We start from the raw sequence: 23,912 nt of genomic DNA, 5'->3' as shown, positions 1-23,912 counted from the left end.
AACGACAGAATTTCAAGTTAAAAACCTTTAATGTCATGAACTTGGCAAGGTCAGGGGTCATCATCCTCCTTAGAACAGAAAAAAAAAAATCTGCTTTTCCCGTGTATTTTACGTCGTTAATTGGCGGTCTGACAGAAGAAGATATTATCGCTCATCATATTGAAGACTTAAAGGCACAAGACAAATATTTGCGTGCAATGCCCTGAGCAATGCGAAACTTTGCCGAATAGCGTATGAAAGACGGCAATTAACAGAAGAAACCTGATAGGACAGAAAGATGTATGACACTACTGCATATCGCAAGTGTTTTATTATTATTATTATTATTATTATTATTATTATTATTATTATTATTATTATTATTATTATTATTTGTTTATTTATTTTTGGTATTTTTTCCCTAAGGATCGTACAAAGCTTAACCAAGGTTTGTTAATCAGATGTCCCAACTGTCATATTCTTCAATGTGTCAGTTGTTATGGAGGGAAAGTCTGTTAGAGTGGTTGAGATCTCATTATTAATTAAAAAGAGGCCGCATCACGGCGAAATTAAAATACCGCTAATTTTACAGTAATTATATGATATCTTCAAATAGATAAAAGATAATCAAAAAGTGAAACAAGACCTCCCTAGACAATATTATTTTACATGCGATACCGTTATCACCAGTCACTTATCAACTTTCGATTTCAAGCCATTTAGAAACCCGGCATTTATTTTCGCGTTTCTAAATGGCTTTAAACAGAAAGCTACTAGGTGACTCGTGATAACGGTACCTCATGCAAAATAATATTGTCTAGGGCGCTCTTGTTCCATATTTCAATTATCTTTTATCTATTTGAAGATATCACATAATTACTGTAAAATTAGCGGTATTTTAATTTCGCAGTGATAAGGCCTCTGAAGTCTTATCCTATATAACCTGACAAAGGACGTACTTTGCAGGGGCGCACCCAAGGGGAAGGGGGGTTCCACTGGCTAACCCCACTGACATTTATAGACTTTCTTAACGGAACTGTACTTGTTTAACAGAGAAATGATTTATGTAGACTAAAGATTTGATTTTACGAGGTGTGTTCAAAAAGTATCGAACTTTTGGTTGGCAAGAATACATTTATTGATTCGAAAATTCGAAAAAGTAATCCCCTTCAATATAATCTCCTTAGTAATGCACACACTTCTCCCAGCGCTCGCGCCATTGTTGGAAACAATTTTTGAACGCAGTTTTCGGAATGGTGAGCAACTATGCCGTCACATTCCGCATGATGTATCTTATTCACTCAAATCGGGTCCCTTTTAGCGGCATTTCCAGTTTGCGGAATTATCAAAAGCCACACGGAGCCATGTCGGGTGAGTAGGGAGCGTGACGACATACAGGAATGTTGTGTTTGGCGATGGAAGCATGGATCAAATTTCACGGACACTCTCCTCATGACCAAATTTTCGGTTAAAATTGAATGTACCGATCCGGTTGAATGGTTTCCGCTTGGGTATCGCCAAGCTTTTGACAAAATTTGGTGCAATGGTGAAATCCTACGACCATTAAGAGTCCATCCCGGTGAAATTAAAATACCGCTAATTTTACGGTAATTATGTGATATCTTCTAATAGATAAAAGATAATCGAAATGTGAAACAAGAGCGCCCTAAACAATATCATTTTACATGAGAAACCGTTATCACGACTCACTTATCTGCTTTCGATTTTGAGCCATTTTGAAAATCGTCATTTATTTTCGCGTTTCTAAACAGCTGAAAACGGAAAGCCACTAGGTGACTTGTGATAACGTTACCTCACGCAAAATAATATTGTCTAGGGCGCTCTTGTTCCATATTTCAATTATCTTTTATCTATTTAAAGATATCACATAATTACTGTTAAATTAGCGGTATTTTAATTTCGCCGAGATGAAGACTCTTAACTACACGTCTTCACTCGTTGGCGGATTGCCAGCGACTGTAGTGATGCCAACTTGAAACGTTGCAAAATCTCATCTCAAGAGGCAGAAATTCTCATTTTACTCTTGGATTTCCCACGCCATATTAAAAACAAAATTTTCTCTACTTAGAAAACATGAACAGTGAAATTAGTGTATATCAATTATTTTCTTCTACACATGAGTGAATTATCAAAAAATTCCAAACGTCTACATTTATCAAACACTTCATGATACAGGTATTTTCCTTAATTGGAAAGAGACAATTAAAAATACTGATGAAAACAAGTACATTTGGTTGTAAGTTAAAATACACAATCGTGTTGTGTAACGATTTGGAAGTTGATGTTTCTCATTTCATTTTTTCCCCGTTAATTCTGTTCTTTCTTTTATGTCTATGTTTTTAATACCAGAGTAGAATTATTGTTCCTTGACACGTGTTTTTGAGATTCATAAGTTACTGCATAAATTACTTTAACACTAACTTGCATTTTATAGAAACAAAAGTTGATAATTAGCATTAATTTTAAAGTTATTGAAGACACATTTGTCTATTCCTCATCCATAGACAATTTTGTTGGCGTCAATGGAACAGATATAAATCCTGGAAATTTTCGTGAAAATTCCCTTTATCCCATTTCAATTGTCAGAAAATCCCATAATATGGGATTTTCCCCACGGGTTGGCATCACTGAGCGACTGATGCTTTCTATGGGTGGGGAAAAAAATCACGACTGCGTATGAGTTTCCCCTGTACATTTACACTGAAACAAGTCTCTCGCACTTCATTGGTTTACGCTGGAAAAATAAGGTAGATACTTTTTGAACACATCTCGTATGCCTCATCTGTACCCTTTCTTTTCTTATAAAAAAAACAATCTAATTTTATAAATTTTTTTCCTAAAAATATAGGTGACAGGAATTAACAATTGCTTATCGTCTTTTCGGACGCACAAGGGGGGCGCGGTGGCTCAGTGGTAGAGCGTTCACCTCTGGTGCTTGGGGTCCCGGGTTCGATCCCAGCCCCCGCCAAGTGAACTTTGTGGTGGACAAACACCGTGCTCGTGGGTTTTCTCGGGGTTCTCCCGTTTCCTCCCACTTTCTTCATTCCACCATTTCACTCATCTCTCATTATCACCGTCTCCTTTAGCCTAATCGGCATAACCGTGGGACGTAAAACTCAAAGATTTCATTTCATTTCATTTTCGGACGCACAATAAGAAAGATTTAATGTTGCATAGACTTATTGGATCCCCGCAAAATACGTTGGACCCCTCCCAGCTAACATTTGTGACTGTGCACCTGGCACTTTGTAAATAGAAGACAATTAATCAATTAAATTTCTGTCAATTGTTCTACTAATAGAGAAATTGGGAATAAGGACCCATTCCCGTGTCTATAAATAAAAATGTCTTTTTAAAGTCAATTTTAGTTTTCTTGAGTAAATAAAAAGAAAAAAATATTATTTTATTTCCAGACATTCATTTTTGATTCTTTTACAAATATTTATCAGTACTTTCATAAGTTTTTAACTTCATCAGTAGTTCTCTAAGCTCTTCTCCAAATGTCACTAACATGTTAAATTTTCGATTTCGATTCCACAATAAGAGCCGTAAATAAGAAATCCTAGAAACCAATTTCCGTCCCTCTGCTATTCAGATCCCCCGATCAAAGATCTCGAACAGATCTTATCATGTTATTAATGAACTCATAGTAACCTCGAACAGCATCAAATGACCTTTAGAGATTCACTCTTGAATCCCATTTGCTCCAAGTTATTGGTGCGAGTACATACATATATATAGAGAGAGAGCTGTGTCTGTGCGTTCTCTCAAGACAATGACCGCTGTCCAATGAAAAGAAGCATTCGTAGAGAGACGGTTCACATTGATTCTATAGAACCTAATTTCCTATCTTGTATTGTTTTGTAATTGTCCAATATAAAGGGCGCTGCAGTAGTCATCAGTGTTGCCGAGTGCAATCGCCTCGGGGCTTTATTGTGGATTTACACGTCACCAATTCAATATGTAGCAATGTTAAGCTTAATAATAGAGGTTCCTTCGATTTTCCTTCTGGAGGGTAATTTGTTAAAGCTTGTTATTGAGGGGTTCTTATTCGAAAACAGACTGTTGTTGTCTTCTTCGTGTATACGGTGTAGTATTATAAAATATTACACATATTTATCATAATAAATATACTCCATGGTTCTGGATAATCACAATAACATTTTAAAACACATTTTTCTGACCAGAACAAAATGAATTATTTAATAATTATACGATTTTTGTTACAGTTTCAAGGACCTAACGTCCTCTTCATCAGACATTGAGAAAAGACAGATGACAGCAAATCTTATATCTTCCTCAGCCGTTAGTTAGCATTTTCATTTACATAATTTTAATTGTTGCTTTTTTAATTTTTTTATATTTAATTTTTTTTAAATTTTAATTTTTAATTTTGTTAAATATATAATATTTAACAAAAAAAAAAAAACAACAATTAAAATTATATAAATGAAAATGCTAACTAACGGCTGAGGAAGATATAAGATTTGCTGTCATCTGTCTTTTCTCAATGTCTGATGAAGAGGACGTTAGGTCCTTGAAACTGTAACAAAAATCGTATGATTATTAAATAATTCATTTTGTTCTGGTCAGAAAAATGTGTTTTAAAATATTTATCATAATATGAACTTCTCATCGTGAAATAAATTCTTAAATAGGAGCTTAGTTTTCCTTATTCTTAACTTTATTTCTGGTGCTCTCATGGTTTGTTAGAATATTTCCTTCTCAACAGCATGATTTGGCTGGAGTAGGTGAGTGGCTAGCGTTCTTACTTCCAACTTCGGTAGTTCCGGATTTGAAATGAAATTACATATTTCAGTTTAACATCCCACGTTTATGACCCTTAGGCTGAGAGACGATGATTAAGGAAAATGAACGATAATGGAAGAATTAGTGGAGTGAGGAAATGGGAGGAAACGGGAGTACCCCGAGAAAACCCACGGATACGGTGTTGTCCACCACAAACTTACTTGTCGAATCAGGGACCCCACGCACCAGAGCTAAGCGTTCGGTTCCGGGTTTGGTCAACCGGGCCAGCTATCCACGGTGTTCCTTCAGCTCTAGCAAGCGAATATGAAGCTGGTAGATTTCCGTTCACTTTCTTTCGCAAGGTAAATATCAGCTTTCGTCTACTAAAGTTGGAAGATGTCTTTAATTGTATTTATGAACACTAGGGGGCGGCCATTTCCAGAAAAAAATAGTTTTCCAGTTTCCGAAAATCACATTTTCCGCTTTTCGGGAAAGTTTTCCGTTTCCGATTTTCCAGAGTATTTCCCCCTGTTCCGTTTTCCAGAAAATGTAACCTTCCCTAGTAGAGAGTTTAAAACCTCCACGATGGCCCAGTGATAGACTTCTTCTTACTTCTGGTGTAAAAGATCCCTGGTTGGATCTCAGGCCATTTGAGTTTGTGGTGGACAACTTCGTGTCTCTGGGTTTTCTCGGAGTTTTCTCGGCGACTGCTAATCATCAACTTACATTACCTATTTTCATACTGCAGTCTTCGAAATCTTAGGTAAAATGGTCTAAGTACATCGGAGTCTGCCAGACGTGTGGTTTGTGCTTTTGCAGGGTTAAGTGTGTGTTTCTCAACATTGAAAAAGGGACCGTGGTTACTTCGTGGTTCATCTCTGGTGTGAAGTCCCTGGTTCGATCCCAGTTTGTGCCAAGTGTGCTTTGTAATGAACAAAAGCCGTGTGCATGGATTTTCTCGGAATTCTTTCGTTTCTCTCTTTCCAGCATTGCATTTATGCTCATCATCACAGCCTCCTTTAGCCCACACGTGATAAGCGTCGGACGTAAAAATGACAGATTTCATTTTTTGCAACAATGGAAAATGTCTGGATGATATTGTTTTGTTGATTGGTTGGTTGAATTTTAGAATTCTTTTTTTCAATGCTGAGGACATACGAGACGTGAATCTACAGATTTAAGTTCGAATCCGAACCGCTGTAATGCGTTGAATTTTTATGCTCTGCCGCCAGGAATCAAACTTGGAATCACGTACAGAAAAGGCACACTCCGTAGACCTGCGGGGAGAGCTAGATAACATTCCTCATTTCTTAAGTAGTGTTGAGCAGTGGCGTACGCAAAAGGGTTGTTCGGGGTTTTAACAGAACTGAAAAAGTTTTGTAAAAAGATACAAAACTTCCACAAAGTTTGTGCTTCTTTGTTATTTTTTGGTAGTGTCCTAGAAATATTATCAGATGGGTCTGGCACGCCTGCCTCACAAACGGGATGCTGGGAATCTGTGAAACAAGATGGCTGCACCCACCCTCCGCAATACGCCTGCTTTCCCGTATCAACTCATCAACTCCCGCAAAGTTTTTCTCCGTGACCGCACAAACACAGCGTCCTAACCCAGCGAATCTTCAACACTTCTTACACCTCGTTTGAACTTATCTGCCGACTCGTATCAAACAACTTTCACCATATAGCACTGCCATCCAACGGTGAATTTCGATTGTTTCAACTTTTCCGCTAACAGAAATCTAATGAGACTCCGCTGCTCCACGTGGTTGCAAACGTGCAAGGGTGCCTCCATCTTGTTTGACTGATTCCCAGCATTCCATTCGCGAGGTAAGCATGCCAGGCGCATCTAATAATAGTTTAGTAGGACACCGCCGAAAAATAACAGAGAAGAACAAACTTTGTCGAAGTTCGTATACAGGGTGACCCAAAAGTAGGTATACAGTCCTACAAAGTATGACATTTTAGTTTATTAAGATAATTAGTTTATTTGCTTCTGTCTGTTCCAAGCTTAAGGTATGAGTGAAAGGAGGTTAAGAACAAGTAATAAAGAAACTAAGTCTACCTGAATGGATGACAATAAGAGAATTATATAAAATATCATGAGCCGGTCGGTACGGGACTGTGTACCTACTTTCGGGCCACCCTGTATTTTATACCAGGGGCGTCATTTCAGATTTCGTTTGGTGGAGAGGGCAAGAGTACCACCGACATAAGACTTCCATGTTTTGTACTAGTATATTAGTAGGCAATCGATTAATGTATATGTATTCCTCAAACTCGTGGGAGGGCGCAATTGCCCCCTGCTGCCCTCCCTAAATGACGCCCCTGTTTTATACAAGTTTCCCGGCCATTTATTGAATTGTCCTTGTATATCCTCGTTCTAAATGGATAATAAGTTGAGTGATTGAACCCCTCTCGAAGAAATTCTGTATATGTCACTGGTATTGAAAAACTCTGCTTAATATTTTAGTTACATTGCCGTTATATTTTTCTTCTTTTTTTTTTAAAAAAAAAAGAAGAAAATGGAAGCAGAGTTGTGAATGCTATTATAACATTTTCTGAAATCTCTGTTTTAGTAGAACAGCTTTTCCTTTCGTAATATCTACTTCCAAAATTGCCCTCATATTGTCACAACTAGCTAATAAAGTGGAAGATTCTGTAATATTCTCTTATGACAAGTAATAGTTATACCAATTTTATTTTTATTTCTATGCAGTCCATTGTATTGGCAAAAATGACCCTCTTTGTTGATGCCATTAAAAGTTGCTGGGTCCTCTCTCGACTACTCACCTTTGGTGAGCGCTATCTCGCTAGTCTGTCTGTGAAATGTTTGTTTCTTTATATGAAAAGTAAGTACGCAGGTCGTTTAGAGAACAAAATAACAGTCTGAAATTGTCGTAATTGCAGCTGTTTTTGGGGATTAAGCTTCAAATGTAACCCAGTAGTAAATGTCATCGTATTTCTTAGGATTTCTCCCCCACACCTAGTTCGTATTCAGAATTGCGCACGCATAACCTGCGATGCACGTTCCAGTTTTTATTTTATGACTTGGAAGGCTGCTTCTGTTAAAATCCTGTAGTTTATGTTAGAAATCCCACTCATAACTTTGTGAGATTTTCTTTTTATTTATTTTTGAAAAAAGAAAGAAAAAAACTTCTTAGGTTTTATTTCACATGTATTGTATCTCGTCGAGGAAACTTCGTTTTATTGATTTTCCGTTCCGTACTGCTTTAGACCAGCCGTTCCTTTAAAATGTTTTATTGTAATAATTAGGAAAGTAATGATGATATTATCATTTAAAAAGTCTAATAGCGATATAAGCTTCTTAATTCAGAAGGGCGAACAGAAACACCCATGCTAATAGGGAATGTGTATTTATAACGGACAGGGCGTAGGTTAATGGTAGACGATGTAGGGTAGTTGAGCGGTGTGTGACGTCAAGTAGACGGTTATGAGCGAAACCCATCGGATGTTCGAATCCCTTTGAGGAACAGGCAGAAATTTCAATAAGATAAATTAGAAAATCCTGGCGACAAATGTCTTGGTTGCTGCGGAAAAAGAAGTGTTAGATAGCGTATTTGCCAACGCTCTTGCCTTTGGTAGAGCGGTCTCGGGTTCGATTTCCGGTAGGGACACTCGGTAGAAAAAGTATAAAAGCTTTATCAGGCCAGCCACCCTGAGTGGGGTTTTCCTGAGGTTTTCTCCTTCACACTGAGCAAATGCAGTTGAATTCGTTCCTCTAGTCGCTGCCATAACTTAGATTTTGGGCGAATTGTTATTCTGGCAACACTGTAGTTTCTATGGATTGCAACACTGAAATTTCTTCATTTTGGGGGGGGGGAGTAGAATAACAGTATCTATGATTGTGGTAAGTTGCATTTCATTATCTCCATTCAGTTATCAAAAACAAGCAAAAGAAAAATGGTCAATTTTGTATTATTTTAGTATTGCAGGCTCTTCAGAAAGTAAACAAAAAAAAAGAAAGAAAGAAAAGAAAGAAAAGAGAAAAGAAAAGAAAGAAACCTAATTACAATTGTTAATTTTACAAGTTTTGTGTAAATTTTTGTCTTTTATCTTTCCATATCTTTAATTTAAATATATTTAATATTTAATAAAAACATTTATTTATTTTTTTATTAAACATAGTTTTAAAAAGAGAAATAAAAACTAAGCTTGCGTACACCTGTTCCTCTTTCGGAACTTTGCACGAACCAGCAGACATTAACGGAGATGTTCTGTTGTTGTGTACATTTTTGTGTGTGTGTGTGATTTATTTAAGTTGTTTTGAAAAATTACTCGTTAATTAATTTCATTAAAGGTACATGAGGAGCAAGCATGTCAAGTTATGAACTTCTTCAGGAAGATTAACAAAAATGTTGGGTTTTAATGGCCATCACGCAACAGTCGTAAAATTTAGTTGTATTATCTGAAGAGTTTTCAAGGTCGCGCATCAGATCTTTCTGTCTTCAATATACACAGTACGTACACTGTTATATTTTATCTTTTATTTATTTAGTATTGGAGGGTAATAAAGATTATTCTTCTAAGAGTCTATTGGTAAGTGCGATTGCCTTCCATTCTCGCCATTTAGGGTTCAGTTCCTGTTTGGAGCAACGGCGCCGACTTTCCAAAATTTATGTGGTTGCATACAGGGCCGTGCCGTGGGGGGGGGGGCGTGCGGGGCGTCGGCCCCGGGCGCCGAAATAAGGGGCGAAAAAATTCGGGAGATAAAAGTAAAAAACATAGGAAAAATTGCTTGGAATATATGTATGGGGGCACCGTCATATACTCTCGCGCCGGGCGCTAATTTTCCACGGCACGGCCCTGGTTGCATATCAATAGCGGAACGTGTTAGCCTATATGTTTGTCTGTCATAAAGGGCTGTGCTGTGATAAAGTAAAATATGCTGGTTCTGTAAGGATAAGTTGGGGCTGCCTTAGGTCAGTCGGTAACACGGCTGACTTAAACACAAGAGAAACGCTTTCAAACCCGGGTCCAAACTAAAAATCTTGTAGTTGTGGTGTTGGTAGTCTTGGAGTGGTTAAGTTTCAGCCACGGAAAACCCAGTTCAATGCGCCACCTACCTATTTTAGACTTCCTTATAGGATGAAAAGCAGTTGTTTATTATTATTATTATTATTATTATTATTATTATTATTATTATTATTATTATTATTATTATTATTATTATTATTAACCATATTTAAATTAAAAGTGTTATGATTTATTATGTTGAAGTTATTTTCAGAGCCATGAATAACATAATAAAAATAGAAGCCTTTTTTATTCATGTAACTCCTCAGTTTGCCTCACTACGCTGAAAATTGGGAAATACTGGCCGGGAATTGAATCCGGGACCACGTGGATATGAGTCCGACGGAAAACAATGAGAAACTATTACGAATAGTAGGAAGAAAAGATAGATATTAAATGTAATTAAACAGCAGCTGGTCCGAACGGAAAACAATGAGAAACTATTACGAATAGTAGGGGAGAAAATATAGATATTACATGTAATTAAACAGAGGAACAGAAACTGGTTTAGATACTTCCTGAGATGACAGTATATTCTGAGGTGTGCCAGGAAAAAGAGGGAAAGGTAAAAGAGGCTACAATTCTGCCGTGTCGTGACAAAACGCTGTAACTTTGGCGGAGAAGTTTTGCGAAAATGAGCCGTAAAGTTTTCATCCGAAAATCTGATCTGTATCGTGTAGAACCAGTGTAACTAGGCAATAATGGTCAACCAATCAATTTTCACCAAATTTAATCACACAACATGCATTTACTTAACATTACATGTAACCACGTGTTTCCAAAGTCAAGATACACTGGATCTACACGATACAGATCACATTTTCTGATGAAAACTTTACGACTCTTTTTCGCAAAACTGCTTCGCCAAAGTTACAGCGTTTTGTCACGACACGGCAGAATTGAAGAGGTTAGTCGAGGACAGTGATGCATAGTAGCGAATGAATCTGCGGCAATTGATCTGCTAGTAATGGCAGAGTAGGTTGTCATAGCCATTCATGGGATTCAAACTCTAACATTCCCGGCAACTAAACTCGGGACATTGACAGTACATCTATGCCATTGAAGTTAATTGGAGAATGAAGTTATTGAATATTGACTTTCCTTGCCAGCAATAAACACTACTTTATTCGCTTTGATAAACGAAATTATGAGTTTGACTCCAGCTCATGCCGGGGGCGCGGTGGCTCAGTGGTAGAGCGTTCACCTCCGTTGCTTGGGGTCCCTGGTTCGATCCCAGCTCGCGCCGTGTGAACTTTGTGGTGGATAAACACCGTGCTCGTGTGTTTTTTCGTGGTTCTCCCGTTTCCTCCCACTTTCCTCATTCCACCATTTCATTCATTTCTCATCATCACCGTCTCCTTTAGCCTAACCGGCATAGCGTGGGACGTAAAACTTAAAGATTTCATTTTTCCAGCTGACGCCAAGCGGGCTTTGTGGTGGACAAGCACCGTGTGCGTGGATTTTCTCGGGGTTTTCCTGTTTCCTCTCACTTTCTTCATTGGTTATCATCACTACCGTCTCCTTTAGTGTTGCTACCTAGGCAGGGACATTAAACTAAAAAAAAAAAAAAAAAAACCTCATATTGATTAACTTTAGGAAAACGCTTGTCTATCCATTTTGTGTCTTTCTAGTGGCATGTATATTATTTACTTCCAGTTTGATTATTTAACGTCGAGTACACCTAGCTGCCATTATCTTAAAAGCTTGTGTTAATAATTTCTGAATAGTCTTTTTTTCTGTTTCGTATCTGCCTTCTGGTGAACTCCCGCTGTGTCTTCAACGTACAAGTTTATTACCATCTAACGAAGTCTTGGCTTGCTAAGCAAGAAAGTTGTAGCAGTAAACTGCGGTAAGAACGAAAGGAAAAAAGATGAGTCAGTCGTTAATTATTACTGGAGAAGGCAAATTAATCTGCTGGCACCCTCTAGGTGTATGCGTTCAATTTCTCTCTGTGTAGCGTTAGTGGCGGGCCTTTTTTTGAAGGTGGGCAGGCTCTGTTTGCAATTCAGAAGATGCCAGCCTTTGCACAAACATAATGAATAACGGATCCTTCTCTTATATATATATAATGCATAATGTGTGTGTGTTTGAACAGGTAATATAGCGAATATACGTTCTTGGGAGACCTTAATGATCGTATACCGGGTGTCCCGTGAAAAAAAAAACACTCTGGCCTGATCCACGTATACTCCTGTATAATTGTTTAATATTGTTTGTAAAATAAAGTACGATTTACCTGAGTTGCTTGTTAATTTCCGTGATTTCTATTTATTATATAGGCAGAAGACCAGGGAGACCTTTCCCCCTTGCGATCACCTTTAGCGCCCTAAAATTTTAGATGTTTAGATAAAAATATTTTTTTTTTAATACCAATAATGTGAGATAAATTCAAGTTAGCTCCCCTAAAAAATTAGCTTGCCCTCTGTCTTATTATTCAAGCTATCTGCGTGTATTATAAACTACTTTGTGTAAGGTACGGGGACACTAGTGATTAGAGCGTCTGACTCACGTACGCGTGATCCCAGGTTCGATTCCCGACGTCCACCCAGCGTTGTGAGACAAATAAGGAAGTCACGAATAAAAGACGTGACAGCCACTAGATCTAGAAAGCTCCTGATATTTACACCTGTGCGAGAAAAATAAACTCTAGCACAAAATTTACAATTCTTTCCCTCGAATGCACACTTTTCCCCCCAAATTTACCATTCTTTCCTCTTCAAATATACTTTTCTGCCCCCAAAGTTTACCCTTCTTAGCCCCGAATTTACCATTTTCCCATCCAAATGTATCTTTCTTCCCCAAAATTTACCATTCTTACCCAGAAGTTTATCTTTCTCCCCCAAAATTTACCTTTTTTCTACCCAAACGTACCTTTCTTGCCCCGAATGTATCTTTCTTCCTCAAAATTTATCATTCTTACCCGCAAATTTATCTTTCTCACACAAAATTTACTATTATTTCTCCCTTTCCCCCCAAATTTAACATTCTTGCCCCAAATATACTTTCCTACTCCCAAAATTTACCCTTTTTCTCTCCAAATTTATCAATCTCCCCTCCAAATGTATCTTCATTCCTCAAAGTATACTATTCTTCCACCTAATTTTATATGCTCCCACAAAATGTACTATTATTTCCCCCAAATGCGCCCTTTCCCTAAAAAATATATTATTCTTACCTTCAAATGTACCTTTCTGCCCCCTAAATTTGCCATTCTTTTCCCCACATTTACAATTCTGCCCTCAAATTTATCTTTTTCTTCCAGATTTATATTTCTCCTCCAAAATTTACCGTTTGTGCCCCCCAAAATTTACCATTCTCCCCAAAATATATAATTCTTGTTTCCAATTTAGCTTTCTCATTCAATACGGTTCTTTCCATAGATATTTCTCCTTCAAATTTTACCATTCCTCCGCCAAATATTCCTCTCTGCCCCCAAAATTTACCCTTCTTACCCCCAAATTTGTAATTCTCTCCTCCAAATGTATCTTCGGATCCCGAGTTTACCATTCTTTCTTCCAAATTTATCCTTCTCCCACAAAATTTAATATTTCCCCCAAATGCACCCTTTCCCCCCAAAAATTACGATTCTTGCCCCGAAATATACCTTTCTGCCCCCAAAATTTACCACTCTGCCCTCTAAATGATCTTTCTTCCTCAAATTCACCATTCTCCAGTTTAATTGTTCCATATTCAATGAAAACATGTCTGCGCTTGCTTGTGGTCACCTCTAGTACCGTTAATTTCTTCTTATATCAAGGAATCAGATCCTTCAAGTTGGAACGAATGAACTTGATATTTTAGGTAAAACCATTTGGTTATTTTTTTTTTTTTTTAAATTTAAATCCCATATCTGACTTTTAGAATCAATTTGTAAGGGCTTTATCGATTTTTGTGTTGCTTCGTTAGCAAAGAGAAAAGAAACAAAAAAAGGTAGTTTACGCCACACGCATGTGTCATAAACAAACAACAGACTTTTAACAACAAACATAAAGGAGCTCATATACAAACAACGGAGAACAATGCGTCGCCTGACGTCCAATTTAGTTCTTGTTTATTGTCGTGTTATCGCTTGGTAATAGGTGTCCGGAAGTGACGATGTTTATTTTTGTTGAGAACAATTAAAATGATTGTCACGAGAAGTGTGTACCCTATGGTCTTCTCAATGGACTATTGAGAAAATAAATTAAAAAAAGAAACACTTCTCGTCTTTGCATGGCATTTTAAAAAAGGTGATTTATAGGTACTACAATTGACGCCTGATTGTACACTGTATCATGCTCCCATGTGGAACGCATACCTTTGTTGTACGTGGTCGCGGATTCGACTTCTGATTGGACGGCAGGAACTTTTTTTGGGTGGGGGGGGGGCATATAGCATCATGAGACAATTTTAGGGAGATTTTTAATAAACAGTTAAGTTGATTTTGAGTTTAACGTCCCATTCAGCAGCGAAGCTATATGAGACGTGGACCTACTGATTAACGTGGAATCCGAACCACATGAGCTCCCGCCGGGAATCGAACTCGGGATCTCCCACGCCAAAGGTGCGTACACTAACCGATTAGACACGAAGGAGCTCTTTTAAATTAACAGGTATCGAACTCCGATCTAAAAAAAAAACAAAAAAAAAAAAAAAAACAGAATGGGAGCTAATGCGCTGACCATACAAAGTCTGACCAGAAAGTAATGTTACCAGGTCGACATGTATGAAAAGATAAAAAAGCATGTATTTACATAATAATAAGAACAATAGAAAAAAACGCATAGACCTTATTAAACGCTTGCAGGGACATAGATTTAGAAGTAAAGGCAGAATAATTCAAATAAATGGAACTTTGATAAGATATTATCATATCGCGTTCATTGTAATATTATCGTAAGGGGTGAATGGGGATCCGAATTTTTGCGAAAAATTAAGTATTTAATGAGCCGTTCAACTTAAGAAGCTGAGTTCAGTCCATTTCACAGCCCTTTTTTTATTACAAGTGGAAAGGAGGGCGTGGATCATGGTGAGTCGCAGTGAGTCGTGGCTCACGATGGGTGGTGGGTAAGTGGTCATGGGTCGTTTTCATTGACACTAGTCATCTCTTCCCCGTCCCCCCGAACTCCTTAATAAAGCTTATTCCAGCCTAAGGCCCGTCTTCATGAAAGAAGATAAACAAAATTAAGTTATATTCAGCAGTGGTTTGTCCATGAGACAAAGAACAACTAATTTCATTTTTATTTAAGTAGAAAAAAAATGAAATTGAATCTTTAGTTTATGTCCTACGGTTATGCCGGCTAGGCTAAAGGAGACGTTGATGATAATTGGATAAATGATGTAATGAAGAAAGTGGGAGGAAACGGGAGAACCCCTACGAAACCCGAGTACATGGTGTTTGTCCAGCACAAAGTTCACTTGACGCGAGCTGGAATCGAGCCAGGGACCCCAAGCACCAGAGGTGAACGCTCTACCACTGATCCACCGCGGCCCCTTCTTAGATTATGTAGATTAATGAAAATTACAGATAATAAATTTGAACTTTGTCTAGAAGTTGTTCATATAGCCTAGTTATTTTGGCACGAGGGCTCCATAGTATATACAAATGGATGTTCTTGAAGTTTAGTGTGTAAAAGCTACTTTTTTTTTTTTTTTGTCTTACAGGTAATTTCAACGAAGAAAAATGGCGCGAAACTTATTGTAACACCTTAATTTAAAGTTAACACCCAGCAAGCATAGCCTTAAGGACTATTTCCGGTGTAAAATACGTTATCGAGAAAAACAGAATACGCTTTGGGTTATGTCTGTGAAAAAAATGATAGACTAGAAACAAGTGGCGTCTTACTGTATGGTTCATTCGCCCCATCCCAATCGTCTTCCACTTAGGAACCACATGTGTTTGTGTTTTCGGGGTCTTCCTTTTCCATTCCATGCAATTCAGTGCAGTGGAAAATGAACACCAGAAACAGACAACTTTACTTGGGGGTTATCTTTTGTGAAAAGGAACGCCAATAGAAAAGGTCCTCCAATCGCCAAGCGTTTGTCTGGAAAACTGACGCCTCTGAACTGGAGGCCATTTTTTCCTTCTTTCCTTACTATACCCTCCAATTACTAGTCACTTTCTAAACCCTGCAATTTGAGCTCATTTTTTTTTTCAAAGAAAGAAAAAGAAGATCCAGGTCTGTTTATAGCCACTCAGCCAAGCAGGCAGTTCTTCACGTTGTGTCACTCGGTGTTGATGGCCTATGCAGTGGTGGACGAGTGTTTTGGGCATTTTCTTGCAATGCAAACAGTGGAGCATTGTTGCCAAGTTACTGGTGTTTGTGTTGCTCCTAGATTATAGTGTGAATGTAACTTCTAGCACTGGTTGTTGACTCTTCTTATTACTGGTGGCTGTTGAATTGCCAACAATTCGTAAGTAATATTTTGTACGTAAATAACTTGAAACAAAAAACATACACGTTTTACATAAATTTCCATATATGAAAATTATGGAAATGTGTACATCTGGTTTTAGGTTGCTTCTGGGTTTTTAAAGTCTTTCTCCAAGTTCTCAAGTTACTTGTGTATATTTGTAATTTAATATAGAAGATCTAGTGTGTAATTTTACCTTACGCTCAATTTCTTGTGCATTCCGTGGAATTTCTTTTTCATGTTAAGTTCTAAGATGAATTAGCTATTTGGACACTTGCATTTTATAAGCATTCGAACGTGATGTGTCCTCGTAGGACAATAGAAGTTCCTACTCCAGTCTACTTACAAGAATGGAACCAAGGACCTTGCGAACCAAAGCTCATTAAAACGTTTCCCACTGCATAGTACAGTGTCGTACGCAAGAGGGAGGCTTCGGGGTTTAACCCCACTGGAGCAAGATACTATGAAAAAAAAAGTTTACTATATTAAGACTATACACAACATACACATAAATCATGCTTGCCCTGAGAGGAAATTAAATTGAATGCTGAAATTTTACGTGCGGTATTGGGCATACATAAAAAAAAAGTATTTCTTCTGTGCAGTGGACATTTGATGTGACAACAGGGGCACACCCATGAAGGAGCCCACCGGGGTCCGGGCCCCCTCACAAAATTTCGTAACTCAACATACATTTGTATAATTTCTCAATAAAATTATATTTCTTTAACAGGGAAATGATTGATGTAGTATGAAAATCTTGATCTTACATTTCATCGGTACTCTTTCCAGGGGCGGATCCAGGACGGACCTCTGAAGGAGGGGGTATAATACTGCTACTTAGACCTACTTTTAAGAGCTCCAAACTCTGAGATGGGTTTTATTTATGTATAAAATAAGAAAAGTTTCCTCTTCTGGGGAGGGCGATTGCCCCGATCGCCCACTCCTGGATCCGCCCCTGACTCTTTCTCTTATAAAAGGCAATCTAGTTCTGTCTTTTTTCTTCTGAAAATATAGATGGAAATATTTTACAATTAGTTATCGTCTTTTCTTGTGCAGAATATTATATGTTCAACTGATAATGTTAGGCCCCTCCCAACAGTGGCGATTGTACGTTTGGCTTTGGTTTGCAAGGTTCCGAATTCCATTCTTATTGGCTGAATAGAGTGGTATATTACTTCTATTGGTCGAATTGACTTTTACATGTGGTCAGGAACATGAGATTTCTAATATAGTAACCGCTCCGTTACTCAGACAGAATTGTGGATTATTTCCATCAGGAGCACCCGAAGAAAATTTGATAAGGGGGGGGGGCATCCATGGTTCCTATATTACGTCTGGTATTTAATATACGTGGTTTGCTATATTACGTATACATTTTCGTGAGACGTATCCTCCCTTCAGGCCCCCATGATTTCGATAGAAACGTTCGATATTTTCTAAATTTGAAGGAGCAGTAGTGGGGAAAAAATAAAATGAAATCTTTGAGTTTTACGTCCCACAGTTATGCCGGTTAGGCTAAAGGAGACGGTGATGATGAGAACTGAATGAAATGGCGGAATGAAGAAACTGGGAGAAAACGGAAGAACTCCGAGGTAACCCACGCACACGGTGTTTGTCCACCACGAAGTTCACTCGGGACCCCAAGCACCAGAGGTGAACGCTCTAGGCTCTACCACTGAGCCACCGCGGCCCCGCGAGCCGGAAAAGCATCTGCCTAACAACCTTACAAGTCGAATTTGAATTTCCGGGAGGGGGGATTTATTCTTAAAAGGGTTTGGTTTATCAAAACCCTTTCATATATTTATTCTGCCCGTTAATTTTTCCGTCCGTCCGTTCGAGGGACAGAAGAATCTCAAAACTACTTGATAGATCACGATCGATTTTGATGCAGAAGATCAAAAGTTAGAAATAAACTTCATTTATAGATGTATTATTCAATCCGGAAGTGCTACACACAAACCATTTCCGGTTGTTACCTTGATCAGTATAGAGCACGATAATAGATAATGAGAAATGGTTCCTTGCAATCGAATAAGTGTCTCAAGAATACATTTCATATCCGTTCTTAACTTTCTACTAAAACCGGAAGTGATAGAAATTCATTCTAGCACATTCTAGAGGGAAACAACGTGGTCTAGTGGTTAGAGGAGAGCCTTGTACTCACGTCCGCGTGGTCCCAGGTTCGATTCCCGACCGGTGCTTCCCAATTTTGGGCGTCCGCCCAGTGTCGTGAGGCAAACTGGGGAGTCGCGTGACAGCCACTAGGTCCAGAAAGCTCCCGATGCAGCGCGCTAAGCACGTGCTCGTCGTTAGGCTGGACGTAGTTCAGCCGGTCACCGACAGATGGCGTTGGAGCGCTTCAGACCCTCAAATGGTTACGCCAATAGGTTTGGTTTGGAAGGACATTCGAAATAAATATATCAATAATACTTGGATCAACCACAAAAAGTTTATTGTATAGTAACACGTGCTCCAAATAGATGAACTTTTCATTAGAGATTGGTTTTCAATGTTCTGCTGTGAAATAAACAATCTTTTCTAGACGCCTTCTGACGGGGAATTTGAAATTTCATAAGTTCAAAAATTGCAATATTTGGGTTTGGTTGATTATAATTTTGTATAGAGGGCAGAGTAACCGAACGTTTCTTCTGCTGTCAAGGGATACTATGTTTGAAATTGAAATTAAGATTACTTAAGAGGCTTCATCCCGGCGAAATAAAAACACGGCTAATTTTACAGTAATTATGTGATATCTTCAAATAGATAAAAGATAATCGAAATGTGGAACAAGAGCGCCCTAGACAATATCATTTTACATGAGATATCGTTATCACGACCCATTTATCTGCTTTCGATTTCTGGCCATTTTGAAAATCGGCATTTATTTTCGCGTTTCTAAACGGCTGGAAACGGAAAGCCACTAGGTGACTTGTGATAACGGTACCTCATGCAAAATATTATTGTCTAGGGCGCTCTTGTTCCATATTTCAATTATCTTTTATCTATTTGAAGATATCACATAATTACTGTAAAATTAGCGGTATTTTAATTTCGACGGGATGAGGCCTCTTAAATAGTTCAACGAAACCACTTGAAAAAAAAAACGTCGTGTAATAGTTATGGATTAAAATTCAAGGCCACGAATTGGAACACAATTAGACAAAAGTGGATGTATAGATAATGGTTATTAATGTTGTCCTGTGATCATTGAAAGGGCAAGAAAAGCACAATTCCATAAATTATCAGTTATTAAATCGGAGAGACTTGAAACAAAGATGATGATAATAATAATGATGATGATGATTAGAAGCCAAAAAAGAAATTCTTGTAAGTTGTATAGGACAACAAGAAAGGGGGTGAAAATCATAGGTGGATGAATGGATGGTTGAGGGTTGGTTGATGAAGGTCTATATAATTTCTTCGTTCTTTCCCTTCGAAGAAGAAGGAACAAATTATTGGAACAAAATATGCGCCACCTCCCTATAGACAGTTGTCAAGAGGTAGTTGTTAAGGGTGATTTTTCTTACATTTTATTCTTTCTAAATTACTGGGGATGGTTCGATGGAAGAGAGAGAAAAGAAGAGAAAAAGAGAAAAGTCATTTGTAAGACGTTCGTTTAATTATTATCATTCATAAAAGATTTGGTATTTTATTTTCTAAAGAATTATGATAATAACTGTCCGTTTTTTTTTGTTTTGTGCTATGTTTTTCGTACACTTAAAAATATATAAAAAGGCTCAACCAAGTATTTTCATCAAACATACTTCTCATGCTAATATTATAGTGATCGCAATGACACGTGAAGCTTGACCTAGATTTACCAATTTCACCAGTCAATAGAACGCGAGGGTGTGTCCTGGTCATCAGCCCCACCCATGAAATATTGTCACTGTCGCTACTCACGTTATACAGAGAATATCCCCCGAGGGCAGGCATGTATCCACGGGGGTCTAGGGTTGCCGCCGCTCCACTAAATTTCTGTTGCCCCCTAAAATTTTCAATTTAGGTTTGCAAATGAACTATAATATGGTGATGAATTACAGTATGGTTGGATCGACCTCCCTAACTTCTACCGCCCCCTTTACATTTTTGGGCTGGCTACCAGCCTGCTCAAGGGTACAGTGTTGTCGGATTTCCGCTAAGTTTCGTTTTGTTGTTGTTGTTGTTGTTTTATACTTATGCTATTATTGCTACATTTTAATTCGATTAAGTGTTAGTGTTCCTGTTATAGTACTTTAAGTGTGGAAAAATAAACTTAGGAATTCCCTATAACCAGGCAAGTAATCCCTTTGTTCCTTTGAGGAATTCCTCTCTCACATCTTGCGGAGGTTTGAAACATACATTTTCCAATAGCAAATATGACTTCGAGTGTCATTATATAAACCATACTCTCTGCTTTGCATTGTTTTTGAATTACAACCTCCAGAAGTTCATTCTTACGCTTTCGGCATCTTATATAGCCGAAACTATCCCTCACTGACCAAAAGTTCCAAGAGACTTTTTTTTTTTTTTTTTTTGCTGGTTTCGGTGTTGGGAATCAGCTCCCGAAGTTTGTTCAAATAGTTTCTTACCATGCTGTATATATATTTGCAAAAATCTATTAATATTTTTGAATTCAACAAAGAGATCGTTGTTTTTACAATTAAAATATGTGTAAAACGTTTCCGCTGATAGTTGGCAACACTTTAGTAATTCCTTCATCGTATTTTTCTTCCTTTTCTTCGAAATTAGCAGAATGTTAGGCTTTTTTTTATTATTTATTTATAGAGTCAAGAGAGAGAGAGAGAGAGAGCTCGGCGCCACTCATTTCCTCTCCAAGCTTCGATGCACAAAAGACTTTTGTTCCATTCTTCCATCGAGACAGAAAAAAATCATCCTTTTTTCTCTGTTATCAAGTCTTGACAAAAAAAAAAAAAACTCCTTTACTTCTTTTTTTCTTCAGTAATTTAAAGCAACTAATATTAACCTATTGTTCGTTTTCTATATGATGCGTATTTATAATGGTGATTGAGATCTGGGAGTTCAGTGGACCATGTATTTCTTTCCTTGCATCTGTCCCATTGTATTGTGAAAGGGGGGGGGGCGTAAATGAACAACTACATATATAGGCATAATTAATATTGAATTAACAGACAAACATTTTCATCTAGTAGGGGGAGAATAGGATTTGTGGTTCTTTGACAGGGTTTACTTTTGAAGAAGATATTCTTTGTTTTCTAGAAGTTACTCCTCTAAATATAAAACTGCAATATTTCCATATGGGGGGCCCGTAGTGTAGTGGTTAGCTCGTTTTGGACTCGTGTTCGCGTGGTCCCGGGTTCGATTCCCTGCCTGTGCCTGAATAAAAACGTGACGGTCACTAGATCTAGAAAGACTCCTGATACAGCTGTTGAAGCTCCATTGTAATGCACCGCGCTGACTGCACATTCGTGGCTAGTCTGGATCGAGGTGGTTCTACAGGTCGCTAACAGATGACGTTGGATCAAGCTCAAATCCGTGAAGGGCTGCAACGCCACTGGTGATTAATATTTCGATATATATCGATAGATAATTAAAGTTTTGAGAAATCGATATAAAAATATTGGTGATCATGTATTGCTATTTTGATAGTATTTTTTTTTTCAATTTTAATATTTTTGGGGGGCCCGGGTTCGATTCCCGGCGGGAGCTCATGTGGTTCGGATTCCACGTTAATCAGTAGGTCCACGTCTCATATAGCCTCGCTGCTGAAAGGGACGCTAAACTAAGAATCAAATCAAATCAAATCAATTTTAATATTTCGATTTTGTATTTAATTTTTTCCATATTTGAATATATTTAATCCTATTCATTTCGATATTGCTTAAAGAATGCTAGCCTTCGGCTAGCCTTTAAAAAAATCGATATTGCAATATTTTTTATATTTGAATATATTGATAAAGTTTCATCTATCGGTGATATTTTAATATATCGATAAAGTTACATCGATCGGTGATACATATCGCTGATATTAGGCTACAATATTTTCGATATATCGATAAAATGGAATGAAATTTTAAAGTTTTACGTGCCACGGTTATGCCGGCTAGCCTAAAGGAGACTGTGATGATGAGAAATGAGCGAAATGGTGGAATGAAGAAAGTGGAAGGAAACAGGAGAACCCCGAGGAAACCCACGCACACAGTGTTTGTCCACCACATAGTTTACTTGGCACGAACTAGAATTGAACCAGGAATCCCACACACCAAAGATGAATGCTGTACTACTCAGCTACCGTGGCCCCTAATATTTTTTTATATTTCAATAAAGTTCCTTTGATGATATATCGGTGATATTACAGTACTTTGGTATTTCGACAAACCGGTAAGGTTCCATGGATGATATATTGGTGATATTACAATATTTCTCACCACATAATATCGCTTCTGAGAGAGTTGAATTACAGGATGGAAGAGGAGGAGAGATCATGTAAAGCAAGCTTATCGGGATGTGGTTAATAACTATTATGTATTTTCATCTGTTTTACACAAAATACAGTAGACTCTCGAATATACGGTCTAATGTGGCAGCCGGGCAGGCCCGATAGGCCAAAGTTCACTGTAGTACAAAGCATACCATAAGAACAATTTACGGATACAGTACTGTACGTACTGTACAGTTATAATCAGGAACTGTATTGAGGTCCGTCACACACTGACGAAACATAAACAACGAACAAGGAACAAAACGCTGCTGTTTTTCTGTCATAACTTGTATTTTGCACACGACACGTAGACAGGCCGGTAGCCAGCCCAAAAATGTACGGGGGGGGGGGAGATCCAAACCATATTATAGTTCATCACCATATTATAGTTCATTTGGAAGCCTACCGTGAAAACTTTAGGCGGGGCAGCAAAAATTTAGGGGTGCCGGCCCTCCTAAACCCCCCTGGATACGGACCTGCAGAAAGAAAACTAGGCCAGATATAGTACGGAAGCCGGATACTCGATAGTCTACTGTACGAGTAGAATTCAGTGGCGATGCTCAGGTTACCAATATTAAAACTTCCGCTTCCTTGATCAATTACTTTAAATAAAAATACTCTCTGGTGCACGTTAAATTAATTTTGGAGAGAATAAAATGTTTGCTATTTGTCCCATGCGAACTTATTAACTAAAATGGCGGTTTGTGTAGCTCACTTCTGGAATTAGGAGATGGCGAATAGCGTTTGATGCCAGAGACAATTACACCTAATTGATCTAGGATTTCACGTAATAACCAAGGAGAAATTCTCCAATTATCAGTGGAAGTGATACGTACACAGTTTAATAAGCTTAGCCCTTGATATAGGAGCTGTGTGTAACGGATATTTATATGAGAAAGTAGAAACAAAATGGTGTAACTTGTTTAAAATTCATTGTTTATATTAACCATATATCTACAGCCTGTTGCTGTCAGAACAGTCTAACATTAAGGCAGATTTACGGTACGCTCATTAAGTAAGATAAAAAAAAGAAACAGAAAAAGATATTATATAAACCACGTGCTGCTACCATTACAGTGTTTCCAACGACCTTAAGTTTTTACTTTCCTCAGTTATATTGATGTTTTTTTCAATAAACTTAAAAAAGTTCGTTATTGAATCCTCTGTCTGTCTCTCTCTCTCTCTCTCTCTCTCTCTGTGTGTGTGTGTATGTGTGTGTGTGTGTGTGTCTGTCTGTCTGTCTGTTATTTGCGAATTTTCGAATTTTGAGTCTTCCATTTGATGGAGAATT

The 23,912-nt window shown here is 37.9% G+C and overlaps 1 protein-coding gene across 5 annotated transcripts in view; it reads left to right on the top strand.

The window, feature by feature from the left end:
- Window positions 1–23,912, top strand: part of LOC145686776 (netrin receptor UNC5C-like) — a 773,553-nt gene that overhangs the window by 139,582 nt on the left and 610,059 nt on the right. Inside the window, exon 1 of one of the 5 annotated variants that reach the window (XM_081760433.1) lies at window positions 15,982–16,176. The exons of the other annotated variants lie outside the window; for them this stretch is intronic. The gene's annotated coding sequence lies outside the window, so the exon portion shown is untranslated. Of the gene's footprint in view, window positions 1–15,981; window positions 16,177–23,912 lie in introns of those variants that run through there. 5 annotated transcript variants of the gene reach the window in all.

Source organism: Thermobia domestica, chromosome 5 (assembly GCF_964235325.1).
Source record: "Thermobia domestica chromosome 5, izTheDome1.hap1.1, whole genome shotgun sequence".
In the NCBI taxonomy this organism is placed as follows: Eukaryota; Metazoa; Arthropoda; class Insecta; order Zygentoma; family Lepismatidae; genus Thermobia; species Thermobia domestica.
The sequence above is the reverse complement of the archived record's forward strand: the minus strand, read 5'-3'. Positions and strand labels throughout refer to the sequence as shown.